The sequence below is a fragment of the Stenella coeruleoalba genome (genome assembly GCF_951394435.1).
Source record: "Stenella coeruleoalba genome assembly, chromosome: 14".
NCBI lineage: Eukaryota > Metazoa > Chordata > Mammalia > Artiodactyla > Delphinidae > Stenella > Stenella coeruleoalba.
In genome coordinates, this window is record NC_137160.1 from 76,640,622 (window position 1) to 76,660,520 (window position 19,899).

At 46.4% G+C, this 19,899-nt stretch overlaps 1 long non-coding RNA gene across 1 annotated transcript in view; it reads right to left on the minus strand.

The window, feature by feature from the left end:
* Positions 1–2,982: 2,982 nt before the first annotated feature.
* The window catches only part of LOC307197442, a 261,167-nt gene continuing 244,250 nt past the window's right edge, over positions 2,983–19,899 (minus strand). Inside the window, exon 5 of the long non-coding RNA XR_013831410.1 lies at positions 2,983–3,081. This is a non-coding gene — a long non-coding RNA (uncharacterized lncRNA). The remainder of the gene's footprint in view (positions 3,082–19,899) is intronic.

The window sequence follows — 19,899 nt, forward strand, 5'->3', positions numbered from 1 at the left end:
GGGCATGTGGTCTTCGTATCTTTAGTCTTCATCACCCCCTGTTTCTTCTATGACCAGCCCATTTCTGGCATTTACAGTATTTTCCTGGCCCCTAGAACATGGTGTTGAGATCCTTATGCTTAAAAAAAATGATGGCTGGAATTTCTTAAAATTCCACTGGTTAAAACAGAGATTTAGGCAAGGGACCTCTAGGAAAAGGGAATTTTTTTGAAGGAAAAAAAAAGCATTACCAGGAACCCATCAGGCAGCTCTTCTTCTTTCCCTCTCTTCCTAGCCTCTCAATCACGGCACCTCTGCTTCTCTCTGCGTCTCTGCCATTTTTCTCCTGTACTGAGGTCACTTTCTTCGTAACATCAGTTGTAAATGATCTAAAAGAGCCAGCCTGGTCTGGCATCTATTTCGTGGTCTTTCAACTCAGCTTTCCCAGCTCCCCTGGCCCAGTGTCTCATTTTCTCAAATCCAATTTGCCCAAACAGGAATCAAATTGGTGCAGTTATCTATTCAAGTCAGACCAATCAATTACTGGTCACAGTTGTCAGTCACTCTATGAATCAGGGTGCCCGGGACCCTGCCCTGATAGCAAGCACTAAATATGGCTTCCCAGAGCATCAAGGATTCTAGGCAAGACACCCTTCCTTCAAGGGCAGGCAGGCTGTGAGCCCCACCATCGCTACAGCCACCACTTCCCCAAACACAATCCGAAGTCTGAAGCGATTTGCCTCTCCGTTCCCATGAGCTGTGGCCCGGCCAGGACCTGGCTTCCAGAGGGCAGAGTTATGCACAAAGGGATAACGCGCTTCCCTTGACGGCCGAGCCCTCCGCCACATGCACAAGTGGAAGCAGTTAGTTGCTGTAATGAATTTGTAACGCTCCTCCGCTTGTTTCCTCTCGGTGCCGGTTGGCCCTTCGCAGCGGTGTGAATCCACCGGAGGACAGTAATTGGGCTGCTTCTAGCCAATGTGGGCGGTCATGCTCGCTACATGCCCCACCCAGACAAACCACTGCACCTCCTCTGAAGCGGCCGTAACAAATTCGCCCGTAGCGGCCCGACATTGGGAACTCCACGATACTCGCCTCTGAGACAGAACAAAGAGAGTCTCTGTTTTCTCTGGCTCCTCCCCGCCCCGAGATAGCCAAGAACAGAGTATGATTCTCAGGCTTCAGTTCAGCCTGCAGAAACAAGGAAATCCTAGCAGCCTGAGAGGCAGAAGGGCAGGGTGGCTAAGTACACAGGACCTGGCTCTCATCCCAGCTCTGCCAGGAAAGTGCTATGTGATCTCCCGCAAGTTGCTTCACCTCTCTGAACCTCATGTTCTCCATTTGTTACAGATAATAACACCTCCCTGGTTTGTGGAGAAGACAAAGTGAAAACTGTAAGCAAGCCCCAGGGCTTGGGTCAATAGACAGTAAATAGCATTTCACTTCCTCTCCTCTCAAATCCCCTCTTCTAATATTTGAAAGTGGCCATCAGGAGTTGGGCGTCTTCTGCAAACGCGTGCCATGCCAGGAGAGATTCAATCCCGCCCCTCCCGCTGGCCCATTAGGCTGTGTCCAGTTTCTGCTCTAACACACAATGCTTCACGCACGTCTCACTCTTCCTCCACGTGTATTTTTGTTGGATAAATTTCTAGTAGTGCCATCGCTGGGTCCAAGGATTTTCGCTCCTACCTGCCAGACGTCACCGGGCTCATTTTAACCCTTTTGGCAGGTGGAGGCCTCCCCTTGGCTCCAGCAGTCATCCTCAGAGGGGGGCAGGGGGAAGCCCTGGCTGGCTTCAGGCAGCTGTCACACTTCCTGTCTTTCTGCAGCTGGCAGAAAGCACTCGATGCTTCCACCAGAGACTGGGCCCAAGTGGAGTTCCCATTTTCAGAAGAGAAGAAGACGTAAAGTTGGACAACCTCCGTTCAAATCCTTTTTGTGCCTCTTGCTGGCTGTGTGACCCTGGGTGAGTTGCTCAACATCTCTGAGTCTTTGTTTCCCCGTTATATAAACAGAGCATCAAAACGTGTACATGCAGACTTGTTGAAAGGCTTGGAAATAATGAGTATAAAGCCCTGAATGCAGTGCCCGACGCCCAGGCTATTATCATTTTATGTCTGGTGCCCAGTACTTACTTGAGAATGCTATATTTCTCCCCACAGGCTTCTCTACTGCTTTCTTTGACATTTGACCAAGAATGCTGAAACAGAGCACTGAGACATGCAAGGCCTGGTCCTGCCTTCCAGCTGCAAGCCTCAGAGTCCATTCAAAACCCTTTCAAATAAGACCTTCCACTTGAGATTCAATAGCTGAGAAGGTTGACTCACTGAGAATCAGAGACAAAGGGGACATTTGTTTGGTTTGGCCTCAGCACAGCTGTCAGGGAGTTTGAGGGCTCTTTTTCTAAAAGCAGGCCTGTTATTGTTATTGTTGTTGTTGTTGTTTTGATAGTTGTGATGGCATGGGGGAGCCATCCTCACTCACACAGATAAGGGCACAGGGGACCCAGTCTCAACTCAGAAGACCAGTGTCCCCTCTGAGACACTACCATCAGATTGGAACCTGCAGTAGGAATCTGCATCTGACAGTTAGTCCACACTGTCAGCAGCTATTTAGTGAGCATCTACTATGAGCCAGGTCTTATACAAGGTTCTAAGCATGCAGTGAGCAAAACAGGCAAGACCCTCCCCTGGTGGAGCTTCGAGTCTAGTGTGGGAGCCAGATACGACATCAGGGGTGGGTTTGGTTTTGATTTTAAGCACATAATGGCAAATTGTGATTCCTACTATGAAGAGAACAGACTGTAGTGCTTGAGACCAATAAGAGATGGAGATAGAAAGATTTGGGGGTACCCAAGGGACTGAAGGAGGTCTTAGAAAGCTGTGTGGCACTGGGCTAAGCCCTCACCTCTCTGAGCCTGTTCCCAGCGATTTAAACAAGGGGGTACATTACCTGTTCCTGAGTTGCTGGGGCATGAAATGTGATCACAGGTCCCGCCCCACAGCAGCCTCTAAGTGGGGCTAGTTCCTCTGCATTGGTTGATCCCAGGCATAAGCCTCCAGACTATTTAGCCCTTGGAACATTCCAGTCCATGCTGGACACCTGGGAATAGCAAAAAGAGCTCCAGTTGCCGGCAAGCCCAGGAAGAGGCCTTAGGAATTTAGGAACTTCCCAAGTAGCCTTTCCAGGGCATACCCTGATTTTGGGAAGAGATGCTATCTGCCTCTTCTTCCTAAAATGTTACATCCTAGTGACACGAACATAGCAGCCCTGTCTTCATTATTGTATTGTCACTGTCGAGTTTATTGTTGCTATTACTACTACTAATGATAATAACGATGGTAGTGTTTATATTGCAGCCTGTCTGCCCAGTCAGTCTGTTAAAGGCTTCCATGATTTTCTCTACACGCCCAATATCCACCCAATTATCTCTCAGAAAGAAAGGGGTTATCTAAAATCTAATGCAAGAGTCAGCAAGCACTTTATGGAAAGGGCCAGAGTGTAAATGTTTTTAGGGTTTGTGGATCTCTGTCGTGACTGTGTGAAAGCAGCCATTAGAAAATATGTAAACAAGTAGATAGGGCTGTGTTCCAATAAAACTTTATTTATAAAAATCGGCAGTGGGGGCTGGAGTGAGTTGATGTGCAGGCCATCGTTTGTACCCTCCAGGCCTTAAAAAGTTTCTCATATTACATGCAGGATGTGTAGAGGGTGACGCACTCACAATTACCTTATTTTGAACAACATGTTAGTCTGAAATGACTTAAATCAGTGTTGTTGCGGAAACTTTCATGTCGCTTGTTGGACTCATTTAACAATCTTTGTAGTTGGTGGGTTTCATTCTTTGTTACTACGTATTTTCCAGGTTACCTTAAGATGTTTATAGATTTAACTTCTTAACTAAAGATATGTCTGTCTTTCTGAAGGGGTGGTTGTAGAACCGTAGCAAACCATACAGGGATAATGAAAATGAATATTTATTCAATACTAAACCTACACAGATTTAGTAGATATTCACAAAAATATGATCTCCCAATTACAAGTGTTAGCAATTCTTAATAAACCTTTGTAGATCAGACAGAGTGAAGGTAAATCTATAGGACAAATGGAAGTCGATTGTCACGGGAAGCCAATGAGTGGGTGGGCACATATGGCTTAGAATAAAATTTCCAGTGATGACATAAGGTCAGCATTGGGAAAAAGGCTGTGTCTCAAACAACACAGATGAAAATGAAGGTGATCTGCTCTGAGCCTCCCTTGTGATGCCTGAAATAGTATCTCAAGTGAATAGAAAGACACAGGTGGGATGCATGGGAAGGGTTTGAAGAAAACAGTTTTTTACATGGGAAGGTTGGGGAGGAAAAGCATCAATTTCTAAATTAATGTATTATTTTAACCTAGGAAGTGATTTAAAATGTTGTTTCTATAACTAAATTAATACAGCAAATGGTAGGAGACATTTGATTATTTCATCTCCATGGCCTTAAAAGCCAGTACATCTGAGCTGTTTAAAAAATGGTAATTTGTCCTTGGGAAAATATGGGCAGGCAGAACTGCTTTGTTTCCAGAGCCCCTCTGCAGGGCTGGGCTTGGCACACAGTGGGTAGTAATGAATAAAATGAATAAATGAGAGAGTGAGTGAGTGAATGAATGAAAAAATCATTTGAGCACTTCCTGTTAAGCACACCACCTCAGAAAGACTCAAACTCCAGCCATTGAGGAGGTCCACAGCCGTTCGGCCAGCTATGGGAAATTCACTTAATCCCTACCTATGATTGTTCCCCTCTCCCAGAATTTAGCATCTTCATCTCTTTCTCTGGCCAGGAGAAAGCCAGAGCGTTCCCTCAGCCTTAGAGCTCCTGGATCTCAACTCCCCCAAAGCAGGACAAACCAAGCCAGACACAACCGTGCCTCAAAACAGAGGGCCAGGGCACGGGCTAGGCAGGAGCAAAAATGGTAGAGGGGGGATTCTGGAAACACTTTCTCCCTGGGAGAAAGAAATCAATGCAACTCAAGGCTTGGACTGTCCTTTCTGCTGCCCGTGGTAACTCTGCAGGGAGGCCTGAGAATCTTGTAGGAAAAGAATGATGGGGCAAAGCGAGAGATGGGAGGCGAGGACAAAGGGAGATCTTTGATGGGAAGGCAGCTGGTCCTGGTCAAAGCTACCACTATTGATTGAAGGCCCGCCTGTGCCAGGCATAGTGCCTGGGCTTTACCTGCCTCACCTCACCTGCATCATTAGCCCCATCTGATGGCAGAGGCAAGCTACTGGGCGACACTGCTCAAGACCACAGTGCCAGCCCCTCAGGGAGGAGCCGTAGTGCAGCTTCTCTGTCCATCTGCAAAGACTGAGCTTTTAACCACAGAGGCCAAACTGCCTCTACATTCTTGAACTGGTAACCATGACAACAACGAGAAAATCAATAAAAATAACTAACACGTAGACTCCCTATAAGCCAGGTTTTACGCACAGTACGAGTCACCATCATTATGCCCATTTTATAGATGAGGAGACTGAGGTACAGAGAGGTTAAGTAACTTGCCCAAGTTAGCTAGGGAGTGGCAGAGTCAAGAGCTGGGTGACCAGCTGTCCTGGTTTGCTCGGGACTTATTCCCATTTTAGTATTGAAAGCTGTGTGTCCTAGAAAATCCCTCTGACCAGGGCAAACCAGGTCAGTTGGTCACCCTAACCAGGGACAGGCAGCAAAGGACATGTGCTTAACCAGCTCCTGACCCTGCTCTGGGGAGCAGCATCGTATAACTGTTACAGGTGTGAGCTTAGAAGTCAGGACTAAGACCCAGGTTCAAGTCCAGCCTTTGCTTAGTATAAGCCACAGGGTCTGTACAGCTTAGTTTTCCTTATCTGTGAAATGGGAATCATAGAATCTGCTTCGTTTTCTGGTTTCGAAGCCCGGGGCTGCACACAGGATGAATGCCCAGCCTTGGTTAGATTGTATGGTCACCCCCATCGCTGTAAGACAGTAATAGGTTAGTCCAGAGGGAGCGAGGTGGGAACTGCTCAGGCAGGAAGGTGTGTTAAGAAAAGATTAAACCAAGCACCTGCTGAGGCCGGGTGAGGGGAGCCCGCATCACCCTCGGGTCACACCAGCTGCTGTCATCTCCCGTCCCAGGCGCCCAGATATCCTGGTGGTGTGAGGAGGCATCTGTGCTGCCCACTCAATCCTGTCTCAGCTTCAGAGTCCAGGGAGAGCTCCTCCGGCTTCCTCCCTCCTCCCTTGGCTATCTGTGGCCTTAGTTCCTTGACAGGGGACGGGGAGGTGATGCTGGCCTCTTCCGTCCCACGTTCTATTCCAGAACAGTGGGAATCAGGATGTTCAGCCCATCAAGCCCCCTAATTGTCTCACCACCCTCCCCGAATCGCAGACTGAAAGCCCTGCCTGGCCTCGGCGCTGCATGAATAACTAGGCCAGGGCTGAACGACGAACGAAGTGTTTCTCCGCCTCCCATGCTAATTCGGATTCCAGACCCAATGAAGGTCATCATTCAGTCATTCAACAAACACTGAGGGAGGCCCAGTACCCCAGTGAGCCTGTGCTCTGGAGCCACACTGCTCAAGGTTTGACTGCAGCTCACCAGCTGCCTGACCTGGTTGTCAAGTTTGTTAGCCTCTCTGTAACCCAGGGTCCACATCTGGAAATGGGTTCATAATAACCCTCACCACATAGTGTTTTGTCAAACCCTTAGAACAACGTCTGGCAAATGGTAGGCGGTCAATAAATGTTACTTACCATTTTTCACGGTATTATTAATATTAATATGTCTTACACTTTCATTATATCCTTATTTCTGGGCCATTTTGAAAGTACAGTTGACCCTTGAACAACATAGGGGTTAGGGGCACCAAATCCCGGGGCAGTCAAAAATTCAAGTATAACTTTGATGCCCCCCGAACTTAACTACGAATAGCCGACTACTGAACAGAAGTCTTACTGATAACATAAACAATGGACTAACATATTTTGTATGTTATACGTATTATATACTGTATTCTTACAATAAAGTAAGCTAGAGAAAAGAAAGTGTTATTAAGAAACTCGTAAGGAAGAGAAAATATATTTACAGTACTGTACTGTATTAATACTCTAAGTTTACATCATCTATTTACAAGATGACTCATCTGTCCATACCTACCTACATCAATATTGTCTTATAGGATACAAAACACTGCAGGTCCCGTATGTATTACTAACACTAGACATCAAAAAATGAAAAGATAATGTGAAAAATAAATTTATATTTCCTTACAGGTACAACGATTCACGCATTGGTAACAAAGTAGCATCCGTATGATTGCTTTACGGTCACCTAGCGTAAGTCTGTGTTTGTGTGCCTAAGTTTTGATAAATTTTAACTTCATAATAGATTTGTATTTTATGGTAGTAAATGATATTCAAATAGACTGGTATCTGCATATATTTTATGCATTCATGACATACCTAATGTTTTCTGAATTTTTCGTTATTTCTAGGCTATGCGGTTCACCTGCGAGTCTTTTCAAATTGTCACAAATCTCCAAAATTTTTTCCGATATATTTATGGAAAAAAATTTATGTATAAGTGGACGCGCACTGCTCAAACCTGTGTTGTTCGAGGGTCAACTGTACAGAGCAGAACCTGAAGAGAAAAGTCTTACAAGGGCCTGAACACTAAGAAACACAACTTTTTCTTGTTAATGTCATGCACCGAGGGCCAGCTTCATAGGTGTGTGGGCAGTGCGGCCACACGAGGTCCCACACTGAGAAGGACCCCATGCTTGAGTTTCACTGTCCTGTGGTCTGTGTTGAACTGAGTGGTGTACGTGAACTTCAGGAGACAGTGGCGCATGTGCTGAGTTGAATCCTGGGCTCCTGGGCCCCCCACCTGCCGCCATCTCCTGCTACAAATTATGCAGCTCGTACTGCGTGCCCACCTCCGACTGAGTCACTTTGATGTGCAATTTGGCTAACAGAACCTCTGTCTCTTTTCTCTATCTTCACAAATACTCCCTTCCATGTAGGAGCAAAGTGGGGAGAGAAAAGAAAAATAAGAGAAAGCAATGAGGAAGGAAGGAAGGAAATCTCACCCTGCCACCCACCTCATCCCACAGCAGCCAAGGCTGGGAAACTGACTCCAACATGGGGGCACCTCACTTTGCTTCTCTGAGGCTCAGTTTCCTCATCTGTAAAGTGGGTATAATGAGAACGTCTCCCTTCTGGGCTCCTCAAAGGATTAAGTGAGACAGTGCTGGACTTGATTCTGTGCCTGGCATTGAGGGAGTACTCAATAAATGGTGTTTCTATAGTCGTAGTAGTAGCAGTAGTAGTGGTAGTAGTTAGTAGTAGTAATGAGGAAGAGGAGGAGAATGGTAGTTTGGTGGTAACTAGACTTATCATGGTGAGATCATTTTGGAATGTACAGACATACGGAATCACTGTGCTGTGCACCAGAAACTAACCTAATGTTGTACGTCGATTACACTGCAAAAACAAACAAACAAAAGAACTCATAGAAAAAGAGATGGGATCAGTGGTTACCAGAGGCAGGGGTAGCGGGGGCAGGAATTGGATGAAGGCAGTCAAAACGTACGAACTTCCTAGTGTAAGATAGATAAGTACTAGGGATGTCATGGACAACGTGATTACTGTAAGTGACACTTCTGTATGGTACATGTGAAAGCTGTTAAAGGGAGTCAGTCCTAAGAGTTTTCATCACAATGAAAAAACATTTCTTTAAATTTCTTTTCTTTTGTATCTATATGAGATGATGGAGGTTTACTAAACTTTCTGCGATCATCACTTCGTGGTACGTGTAAGTCAAATCATTATGCTGTATACCTTAAACTTACACAGTGCTGTATGTCAGTTATATCTGAATAAAACCAGACAGAAAGAAGAAGGCGGGGGGAGAAAGCAGAAGAGGGGGCAAAGGAGAAGAGCCAGCCGCAGCAAATCTGGTCTCACCAACTGCAGAGACAAGTCCTACGACCGGATCAAAATTGTCCTCTCTCCAGGCTCCACTTGCGAATTGGTTCTTCTGCCCACGAAGACAAAAGACAACCTTTTTTTGTTGTGATTCTCTAGGTCACTTCCTCTCCTGGGCAGCAGGTCCTGACCCAGAACTTCCTGCCCCAGTTAGTCTGGGCACTTCCATCCCAAGCTATGCCAGTCAAATCCTGGCTTGTTATAACACAGACATTCACCAAACCTACATTTGCATCAAATGCCCAGACTGGCTGGTGGCTGTGTTTCACAGTATTGTTTTAATTACTATAAGCAAAAAAGGTATATGAAAATATAGGTATAAGCAAAAAAGTATATGAAAATTTTGCTTATATTACTATAAGCAAAAAAGGTATATGAAAATATACCTGAACATATGAATTAAGGAAGGAGATACCCACCCAAGTCAGGCACTGATCTTTTGTTTACGTAAGAGATTCACTCAGCAAATCCTTTTTATGGCTGTAGTAAAAGAGGGAAGCTGTACCTCAGCTTCAGTGACAGTAAATTCTCAACTAGGAATAAATTTTCACGATCAGTTGACATTTGTCTGGTCAGAGGACCAGAGATCTTTCTCCCCTCTCCGATTCTTCTTCTTCCCTCCACAACTCAGAATGAGCTACACTCATATAACCAGTTAAAAATATATATATATCACTTCCCACTGGAGTGTAAATTGGTTCAACTTTTGGGGAGAGGAATTTGGTAGAGTCATTCCTGTGAGCGCCAACAATGTCTAAACTCCTTGATCCAATAAATCTGCCTGCAAAGACCTCCCCTAAACAAATAATCTGAAATGGGGGCAAAAGTGACTAATTTCACAACGTTTATTGTAGTTTTGAGTGTAAAAGGAAACAATGGGATCACTACCAACAAGATCTTGTTCAGTCAATGTTCTGATTATCTCTTGTTATGTAACCCAAAGCTTGGTGACAACCACAGTTCTTTATTTTGCTGATGAATCTGCCACGCGGGCAGGGCTGGATGGGGGCGCCTCCCTTCTGTTCTATTTGCCTGTTCTAAGCGGGGTTGACTCAAAAGTGAAGGGCTGGACGGTGTCTCTTGACAAGGAATTTCCAATATGGTAAACTCATCTCAAATGATGGCTCAGGACTCCAAGGGACGGAAGGTGGAAACTGCCAGTTTCTTCAGGTTTGGGCCAGGAACTAGGCACAGCACGACTTCTGTTCTCTTCTATGGACCGAAGTCACAGAGCACCATGCCTCTATTCAGGGCATGGGCCACAGACCCACCTCTTCATGGGAGGTGCGTCTAAGAATTTGCAGCCATCTTTCAGCTCCCCAAATCAGTTATGTTATAGTCACGCATGCTGCAATGGTATTGGAGTCACTAAAAATGATGTTGAGGAAGAAATTTAAATGTTTGTGCTAGATTAAGGTTTAAAAAAAAACCTGGACAAAAAACTTTATAGACAACTTGATCCAAACACCAGAATGCCATATCTGGTGGCTAGAAAGCTGAGTTGTTTTCTTCTTTACATTTTTTCTGTTTTCTAAGATTTTCACAGGCCGGGCCCAGCCCATAGAGCTGCTCTGTCTGGCTCTCACAGTGATTGTAAGCTTAAGAAAATTCATGTTCAAATCTGCATTCTTCAGCTCCAATGAGGAATTCTAGCCATCTGCAGCCCCAGCTGGCTGGTGGGTTCCTGATGACCCCTTAGGCGGGGTGTAGATTTCCCGGTTTACCACGGCCCCTCACTGGCCTGCTTCCTGATCTTATGATTTCTGCCTGCCTTCTCTGGGCATTTGAGTCTACAATCCCCCAAACCATGTTTCTAACTGAAAATCAACAATAACAGCTTCATGAGACAAATCTAAGGCAAAGCACGTTGAGATGATTTGTCTGGAGAGAGGAGAATGGTGCCTGGGATGCAAAACACCCATGATTTCCCTACACCTTGTACAACTGGTCCTTATTCCAGTCCTCCTGGACAGGAGCTTCCCTCACGGCTCCCACGTCACGCTTGCTCCCCAAGCGCACATCGTAGGTAAGGCGTGGTGGTCCACCGGCCACTGAGTGTCTTCAGCAATGAGGCGAAGCCTCAAGAAAGGAGTGGGTAGGAGAGTCTGGGCAGCTGAGGGGAGGGCTAGAAACGTGAGATCAAGAGCAGTACAGATACCCGCATCGGCATTGGAGTAGGTGCGTTGGGTTTGGGAAGAAAGAGACAAAGAACGAAGTCGGTGGTAAAAGGAAAGAGCGTGAAATGGCCATTTCATGCTTCCCAGCAAACAAGATAGAGGGCAGCAAACCCTGGCCGCCCCGACTGCTCCCACAATCGCTAGCAAATTGTCCCTCGGACAGCTGGAAGGAAACTACCCCTCTTTACGCATTACAATCACGTGACTGTCAACTTCATGACTTTTGCTATATGTGTAAATCACCTGGGCCATTATTCATTTAATATTTTTCTTTAAATTGACCTAAATGGAATCTTCTTTTCAAAACAAAGAAAACTCAGTTTTATCTTATGCAATTCCCTCTGAGATATCATGGGAATCACGGGTGATGCACCACACACACACAGTGGTGTGCTACAGCTGGCCCGGAAGGTTCACGGAAGCCAGTGTTCAATTTTCAGGGGTTTTGCGAGCCAGCCATGAAACACAGCCATGGTGAAAAATTAAATTATATAAGCTTGCAGTTCAATTCTTTTCAAGATAAGGGTAACAAGTACTCAGAACTCATCCCTTCCTAATTTTTTTTTTACTACATTTTACTGTGATCTCCGTTCTTGGGGTTATTTTCACCTGTTGCATCTGTGTGATGGAAATACCGTATTCATTGTATATTCTTGTACATCTTTTTTCCAACTCTGTGTTCAGTGGCACAGTGGCAGCTTGACGGTAGGAGCATTTACACCGTGGAAACTAGCAAATACTCCAGATCAGGGCTCTCTTCCCCTGCAGAGCTGATGGCTAAAGATTCAACGACATACCGCACCTTTGTGTAATTATTCAAGACATATTACGTGTCTCGTGTAATATGGGATGTAAATATTTCCCCTAATGCACACTGAATCAAACTCAGCTGTAATTGAGAAGCATATAGATTCCTATACTTCCTCAAAGGTCTTGGTGTCCCTCAGTGAGGATGTGAAGTATTTTGACACTCACTAGCCCAACCCACCTGTCACCCATTAGGTAAACTGAGGCCGTCATTGAGTTTGCTGAGACTACACCGTGAGTTCACGGCCAACTCCAGCTTCTGCACCCCTCCACCAGGGCCCAGTCTCTCTGTTCCATGCGGCCTCCCTCCGTGGATAGCACCAAGTCACATCCCCAGAGTACACTGTTCAGAAGCAGCTAGAACAAGAGAGGGCAGCCCGAATGAAGGTGGAAGGGAGGGAGCTGGGGGGCTAAAAGGGTCATTAGAAACTCACACAATTAATTAGACAATGCTGGGGACGCAGCCATCTCTAACCCATTGATAAGGACAGCAGGGGGCCTATTCCCCACGGGCCCCTTGCGGGTTACCGCAAGCAAAGCTCAATGGTCCCCCTCCCCCTCCATCCACCCCCTCCCCAAATCCGCTTAAATATTTGATGCAAAATTATAGCCCGTTCCAACTTTTATGTGCAGCGTAGCAGTGTCTGCTGCCGCTGGGTGCTCACCGCTCCCACCATTTCCCAAGGAGCCCCCCACCCCCCATCCTGGGCGGGCTCGTCCTCCATCAAGCCAAGTGCATTAGGACAATTAGCACCAGCCCACTGGCGCCAATTAGCAACCAATAGTGTCTATATTATGGAAAGGGAGCAGCGGGGGCGCCTGTGTCTCCAGCCGGCCTTCACACTCAATTACATTAAGTGGAGGCTCCGAGCTGCGGTCGGTGGGATGGACAGTTGCTGGAGTAATTGTGTCTCCTCTGTGCTGCAGGTGATCTTCCCCCAGCTCCCTGATCCGGAACTGACTCCTCTTCCTGTCCACTTACATCAATAGCCACTCCTTCAAAAGGCAGGACTAGGGCAGGCACGCAGTAGAGGCTGCAATGTCCAGAGACGCAGGTCATGGAGCTAAATCATAATACGGCACATTCATTCATTCATTCCACAAATATTCACGGAGGGTCTGCTGTGCACCTGGCGTGTAGGACCAGCTACAGAATTGACATTGCTCAATGCAAAATGAGAACATGAGATTCACTGTTCAAAAACTATTAGGAACTTTACAGTGATGGCACAGAGCATTAAACCAACTGCAGGGTCCTTCCAAGCAGGAGACCTTCTGAGCGCAGGGGCTGTATGCAATGGCACAGTTGTGCATCGTGGAGCCAGCCCGATCTGGGTTTGGGGTTATGGTAGTGAACACACCTGAACAAAAGATGCCTGCCTGCAGGGGACCTCACATTTTGATGGAGGGAGACAGTCCTTAAACGGTAAACGAAATGGATTAGTAAATTGGCTAGTTCGTAAGAAGGGAATGAGTGTAGTAGGAAAAAGGAAAGAAAAAAAGTAGAGCGGCGTAACAGCGGTCACGAGGGCTAAGAGGAGTGGGCAGGGTGCGGGATTAAATGAACACTGGAAGAGGTCTCGCGATGGTGAGATTCAAGCGGAGTCGAAGGAGGTGAGAGAGTGAGCCCTCCGGGTGAGGAAACAGCCAGTATAAAGGCCCTGTGGCAGAGGTGTATTTGTCATTTTCAAACAGAGGCAAAGAGGTCAGGGTGGCTAGAGTGAAGCCAAGGGGGAGAGGAGGAGATGAAAGCCCAAGAATTAAGAGGCAAGAAGGGCCGTTCGTTGGGTGAATCAGGTAGGGCGTTGTTGGCCATTATGAAGTCCATGGATTTTACTCAGTGTCTCAGGAAGCCACACTAAAAGGCTATGAGCGGAGGAGAGAATGCGTTAAAAGGATCACTCAGAAAGCTGTGTTGGGACTAGACAGCAGGGAGGAAAACATGGATGCAGGGAGGCCCGTGAAGAGTCTACCCCTAGGCTCTGTGGGCTCTGTGGTCTCTGTCACATCTACCCAACTCTGCTGCTACAGCACAAAATCAGCCTTATTTGATGCAGAAACAAATGAGCCTGGCTGTGTTCCAATAAAACTTTATGGACACTGAAATTTGAGTCTCTTATAATCCTTACATGTCATGAAATATTTTTCTTTTGCTTTCTTCCACAACCATTGCAAAATGTAAAAACCAACCTTAGTTTACAGCGTACAAAAAAAAAAAAAAAAAAATGCAGCAGGCCAGATTTGGCCCAGGGACTGTAGTTTATCAACCCCAGATTTCTGAAGTAATCCAGGGGGGACCAGAGTGGGAAGGCAACATGAGGGCACTGGGGAGATTCTGGATATAGTTCACGGTACAGCCAATAGGAATTCCTAGAGGTCAACTGCAGGGTGTAAGAAAGAGAGGAAAACCAAAGATGACTCCAAGGTTTGGGGCCTGAGCAACAAGAAGGATAAGATTCAAGATGCACCCAAATGGAGAAGACCCTGGAAGGTGATGGTTTGAGAGGGGGGCGGGAGAGGATGGTAATCCTCATAATGCTATTTCTTAGTTATTTAATCGGGTGTGTAATATGTGCTCAGCTCTTTCAGAACACCACTTCACTCCATCCTTCCATTATTCAGTGAATTGGACTCCAGTTATCTCAACCCATTTCACAGATGTGGAAACTGAGTCTCGGAGGAGTGAAAAGTCTTTCTCTAAGATCACCAGCAGGTAAGTTGCAGACACAGGTCTTTCCCACTCAGGAGCCTGCATTCAGAATTATAACGTGACTCTGCCCATCCTGCTTCTGAAATCTTATTTGAAGCAAGAAACTTTAAAACAGAAAGGGTGATGATAGAGCTTCCCAGGGTTGTGGGAAGCTTCCCAACTTCCTAAGCCCACGTGTTGGTTTAAGCTTTAACTTGTTATTGGTTTAGAGGTGGATGTTTCAACAAGCATCTCCCCATCTGTGGGCCTCAGTCTCCTCTATCTTTTCATGAAGCTCCAGCACCAGAGACGTTCCCAGGTTCCTTTCTAATATTTGCTGACACCCTGATTACTCAGCTTCCGAGCAAAGCAACCTGGGCAGGGATGGTCCAACAGCCTAAGGAAAGAATTAATTCCCTGTGAAATTACTGGGTATTATTTACGTCTTTACATGGTGTTTTATATCTGCAAGTGTTTTCTGATCACTTAGAAGTTAATCCCAGGTGGAGGCTAGAGGGCTACGGGAAAGCCTTTGTCAAGTTGAAGCTGGAATCCAAAGGAGCTGGCAGATCTGGGGCAGGGGATGACGTCTGCTGCCAGTCCTCCCCCTGGCCCGCCTCCAGCGGGCTCCCTCTCCCAAGAACTGCCACTGGGTCACCCCACCCCCACCCCCCGCCGGTGTGCACCTGATCAGGTGGAAAGATGGCTGAATACGAGCAAAACAGCCCCTGCCCTTGGGAAACGTTCAGTCTGACTAGGACACGTGATTTACATGCAAGGCCCGAACCAGCCTCTGGGAGCTTATCGATGGCCCAATGCAAAAGGCTGTCACTGAGTCATTTGGTGTGTGACACCCACTCTGTGCCAGGCACTGCAGAGCCCGTGGCGGCCAGACCCAAGGTTCCTGCTGGCATGAAACGTTCCACCTAGTAAACTTTCCACCTAGTGCAGTGGGCCGGGGGAGGACACCGGCCTTCTACCCCGGCCTCCAGCCTGGAAGACTTTGTCCTGGACATATTTTTTTTGGACTGTATCCCGTTTTCTGACAGTGAATTTTCTGTGCAATTATTAAAGACTCGAGTGGTGAAGATTTGGGCCTCTGGTCTCCTCCTGCCTGAGTTGCTACATGAGCTGTGTCACTTCATCGCTCTGTGCCTCAGTTTCTTCATCTGTCAAATGAGGATGATAATAGCATCTGCCTCGTAGGGCTACGGTGAGGGTTAAATGCGATCATGGGAAGTGCAGAGAACAAATGCCTTGTAATATACGATATAAATAACCAGGAGCTCTGAGCTTTTAAAAATGGTCGCTGTTCTACACTAAGAGACGGGACTCCTGGAAGATCACAGAGACTAAGTGAATGCCGCGAAGTCAAAAAGGCAGTGAGGGAGGAAACCTGGATAGGAATTTCAGGCTGGAGCCCATGCACACTTGTGCTTCTGAGAGTGTGGCTCCAGCTGGGTCCTGGGGGCATGCGTGCTACCCTGCTGACGCCCACTGTACTCTCTCCTGCCCGGGTCCTCTACATTCTCCAACTATGGGATCTGATCTCAGAGCCCTGGACCAACCAGGGACAGGGCAAGCTGAACAGGCACATCTTCTTCCTTGGAAAACAACCCCAGATGCCTCTGCCTTTGGCCCAACCCAGGGTGGGAACTTCTCAGCACCTGCCCCAGCCAGAGCCCCAGAGGCTCCAGGCTCATCCCGGCTCCCACCTTCCTATTAATTCTTGGTCTAATTTATCTCCTCTGCCCTATATTTTAATTATTCCAAGTCCAGGCTTTTTGTCTGCCTTTCTCTCCTTCCCTTAATGCTCAGCCTGACCTCTCTCCTCCAGTCCTCTCCTCCCTCAGCTGAGCTTCCTGTCCAAACGCAGACCTTTCACTCTGTCTTCAAGTTGAACTCCCGCATTCATTCAGCACACAACAAGCACACACATACATCCCATGTGTGTATCTTCTCTGCACCCATGGGTTTTGCTTGGTCACATGTCTAACTCCCCACAACCCTGGGAAGCTCTATCATCACCCATTTTACACAAGAGAAAACTGTCACTATAGATTAAGCAACTGAACATATATTCAAACCCAGGTCTTTCCAACTAATTGTGTTGTAATAATTATGAGAAGAAGGAGGAAGAGAATCCCTGTTTTTATTTGTTTATTAGGTTCCAGGCACTGTTGTACACAGATGCTTTAATATCATGTCTCAGTTGAATTTCAGAGCAAGCCAATGTGGAGGAGAAAACTGAGGCTCAGAGAAGTTAAGTAACTTGGCCAAGGTCACATTTCCACTTCTGGACAAGTGGTCAGGCACTATCCCCAAGGGCCTCCCACAAAAGGCTATTGGGCCAAGTTGCCCCAGTTGGACAAGGTCTTGGCTAAATACCCATCCCCAAGGGCCCAGGAGAAGGAGCTGAGGGGCAGAGGTGTCCCAATTCAATCCAGTTGAACTTCTGTCCTGCCTTCGCAAGAACTCAAGGCTCTAGGGCAAAACGCTGGCCAACTCCTAAAGCCCGGCAAGGACAAAAGAGAACTAATTAAGAATGAAAGCAGGACAGGGTCCCCGAGCGCTGCCCAATAGCGCTACACTCCACTTGTTTCTTTGCAGACATCCCCGGTAGCATCTTCAAGAGACCTGGATGCACCAAAGTAAGACCTTCTTGTCTGCACTGAAGAGGGACCCACCCCGAGGAGGAGCTTATTCAATAGGAATGAACAAATGCACATATTAAAATCAAACATCACCCGCCGCTCATCTTCTCAGTTGCTAATGCCCAGTGATCTTAGTTGCTCTGGGATTATTTTCGTGGGCATCAGGAAGACACATTATTGTGGCAAACTGCTGAGCTGAGAAGATGGACTGTGGGCTCGTTCAGTCACCAAATGGCTCATTCATTCATCCTCAAGATAACTGCCAATTCCTTCCTTCTTTCATCCATTCTCAAGACCTATCTTCAAGCCCCCATTCCATTGGGATGTCCGTACAAGTCTAATTTTGTTTTTTTTTAAAAAAAGAAGACATTTTATTTCCCAGTCTTCCCTGTTCTGACCAATGAGTGGGTGTGGCTAGTTGAGGCTTTTTCGTCCCTCCATTCTCCAGTCAGCTTAGAAAGGAGATGTAATGTCTGGAGGCACAGTAGCTATTTTGTGATCATGAGGTATTAAGCATGAAGAGAATCAAGCTAAGAATATCACAGATATTGGAGCTACTAAACTAATTCCAGTATCCATCTCTCTCTGGACTTCTTGTTATGCAAGGAAAATAAGCGATTGTTTGTTTAAGTCACAGAAGAGTTGAGTTTTCTCATAATTGTAGCCAAATATATTGCTGATATAAGTGCCAACTATGAGCAAGATGGGCACACCCCTCAGGGAGCTCCTAATCTAGTAAGATGGGATAAGAAAGAAAATAAGAAAGTAATGGTTAAAGAAGGTGCCGCATACCTACAGTTCTGCTGTCATCATCCAGAGAAACAGAGGCAAGGACATTTCCTACCCAAACGCTGCTCCTAAGATTCTTCTCATTTCCTTATGCAAAAGCCCCCGCCTCTAATGGAGCTCCCTGCAGCTCAAGCCACACACTGTCCCTGGTCTCATGTACACAGGCACGCCTCTCCTATAGGTACAAACCCCAGAGTTTGGACCACATGCCAGGAAAGAATTTCTAGATTATCACCCATCTCAGGTGGGCTCACACTTTCGATCCATAAGTGCACTTCTCCCGTCACCAGTCCCAATCTAGCCATTTTTTTCCTCCTCTAATGTAATGCCAGAGCAATTTCTCCCATCTATACTGGCCAGCAAGGAGAAGACTTCTTTCCGTCTGAACCCCAGGTCTATCCCTCAGTTCCAAGGTGCAGTGACCCTCCTTAAAGTCACAGAAAGGAAAAATAATCCCTGTTGCTGATTCGGTGCCCAATAATGAGAAGGAAAATGGTGGGGACTGTTTCTGTTCCTAAAAATAGTAACTACAAACATTCATTGATCATTGATCACGTGACTCAGTCCAGAAGAGCCCTCACACTCCTGATCTCCTCACATTCAGGGAGCCTGGAAGCTCCTGACACAGAGAGACGATGCTTTTTCCCTCCATACTGTGGACCCAGTGGCTGGCACATACTAAGTACTCAGTAAATATTTATCGAGGGAGTAAATCCTCACCATAACCTAATGAGGTAACTATGATGTCAATCCCATGTGACGGTGAGGAAACTGAGGCTCAGAGAGGGAAAGGGACTTGCCTAAGGTTCCACAGCTGACAGTGGCAGAGCTAAGATTTAAACTGAGATGGCCTGTGCTCTAAATACCACCTCCAGGACTCAGGGCTGTGTTCTGGTCTATTTAGAGGCACTTGGACACGTCCAGCGAAATTTAGGTAGGAAAAAGTACAAGGACAGTGACATTAGTTAAGGGCTTTTCTTTTCACTGTGTTGAAACAAAAAAGGCTCATTGCTGATTCTCTGCTGCTTTTCTTAAGACAACATCCCAAGCTGCATAGGAGGGAGCGTGCCACAAAGAAACAGTGATGCTGAAAAAATCGCTTTTTCAGAGCATGAATTGAAAGCAATTATTCAGATTATCAAACCACCCTTCACAATGGATTCTAAGCAGGCTTCCTTTAAACAGCAGCCCCCCAACCCTTTGACGTGTAAATGCATTCACTGATTCATTCATTCAACAAACACTTATCAAGTCTCTATGTATGCCAGGAACTCTTATATAGACACTGAAGCCATAACTTTGAACAAAACAGACAAAATTCCTGCCTTCATGGGGCTTATATCCTTCAAGGGGGGAGAATGATAATGTGATAACCTGGGAAATAAGCCCCCGCCAAAGAGATCCACCTCTTAATCCCTGGAAACTGCAACCTTACCTGATATGGAAACGGGGGAGGGGTTTTACAGATATAATTAAGACTCTCGAGATGGGGAGAGTTTCCTGGACTATCTAGGTGGGCTCTGAACACATCAGTTACAGGAGGGAGGCAAAGGGAGGGATACTTTACACACAGAGATGAGAAAGTGATGTGAAGACAGAGAAGAGAGCTTTGAAGGTGCTGGTCTTGAAGGTTGAGAGCGATGCGGACATAAGCCAAGGAACATCAGAACCTCAAGAGGCAAGGAACAAAATCTTCCCTCGATCCTCCAGAGGATGCCCTGCTGACACCTGGATTTTGACCGAGTGATATTGATTTCACATTTCTGACCTCCAGAACCGTGAAAGAATAAATACCTGCTGTTTTAAGCCCCCAGGTTAATGGT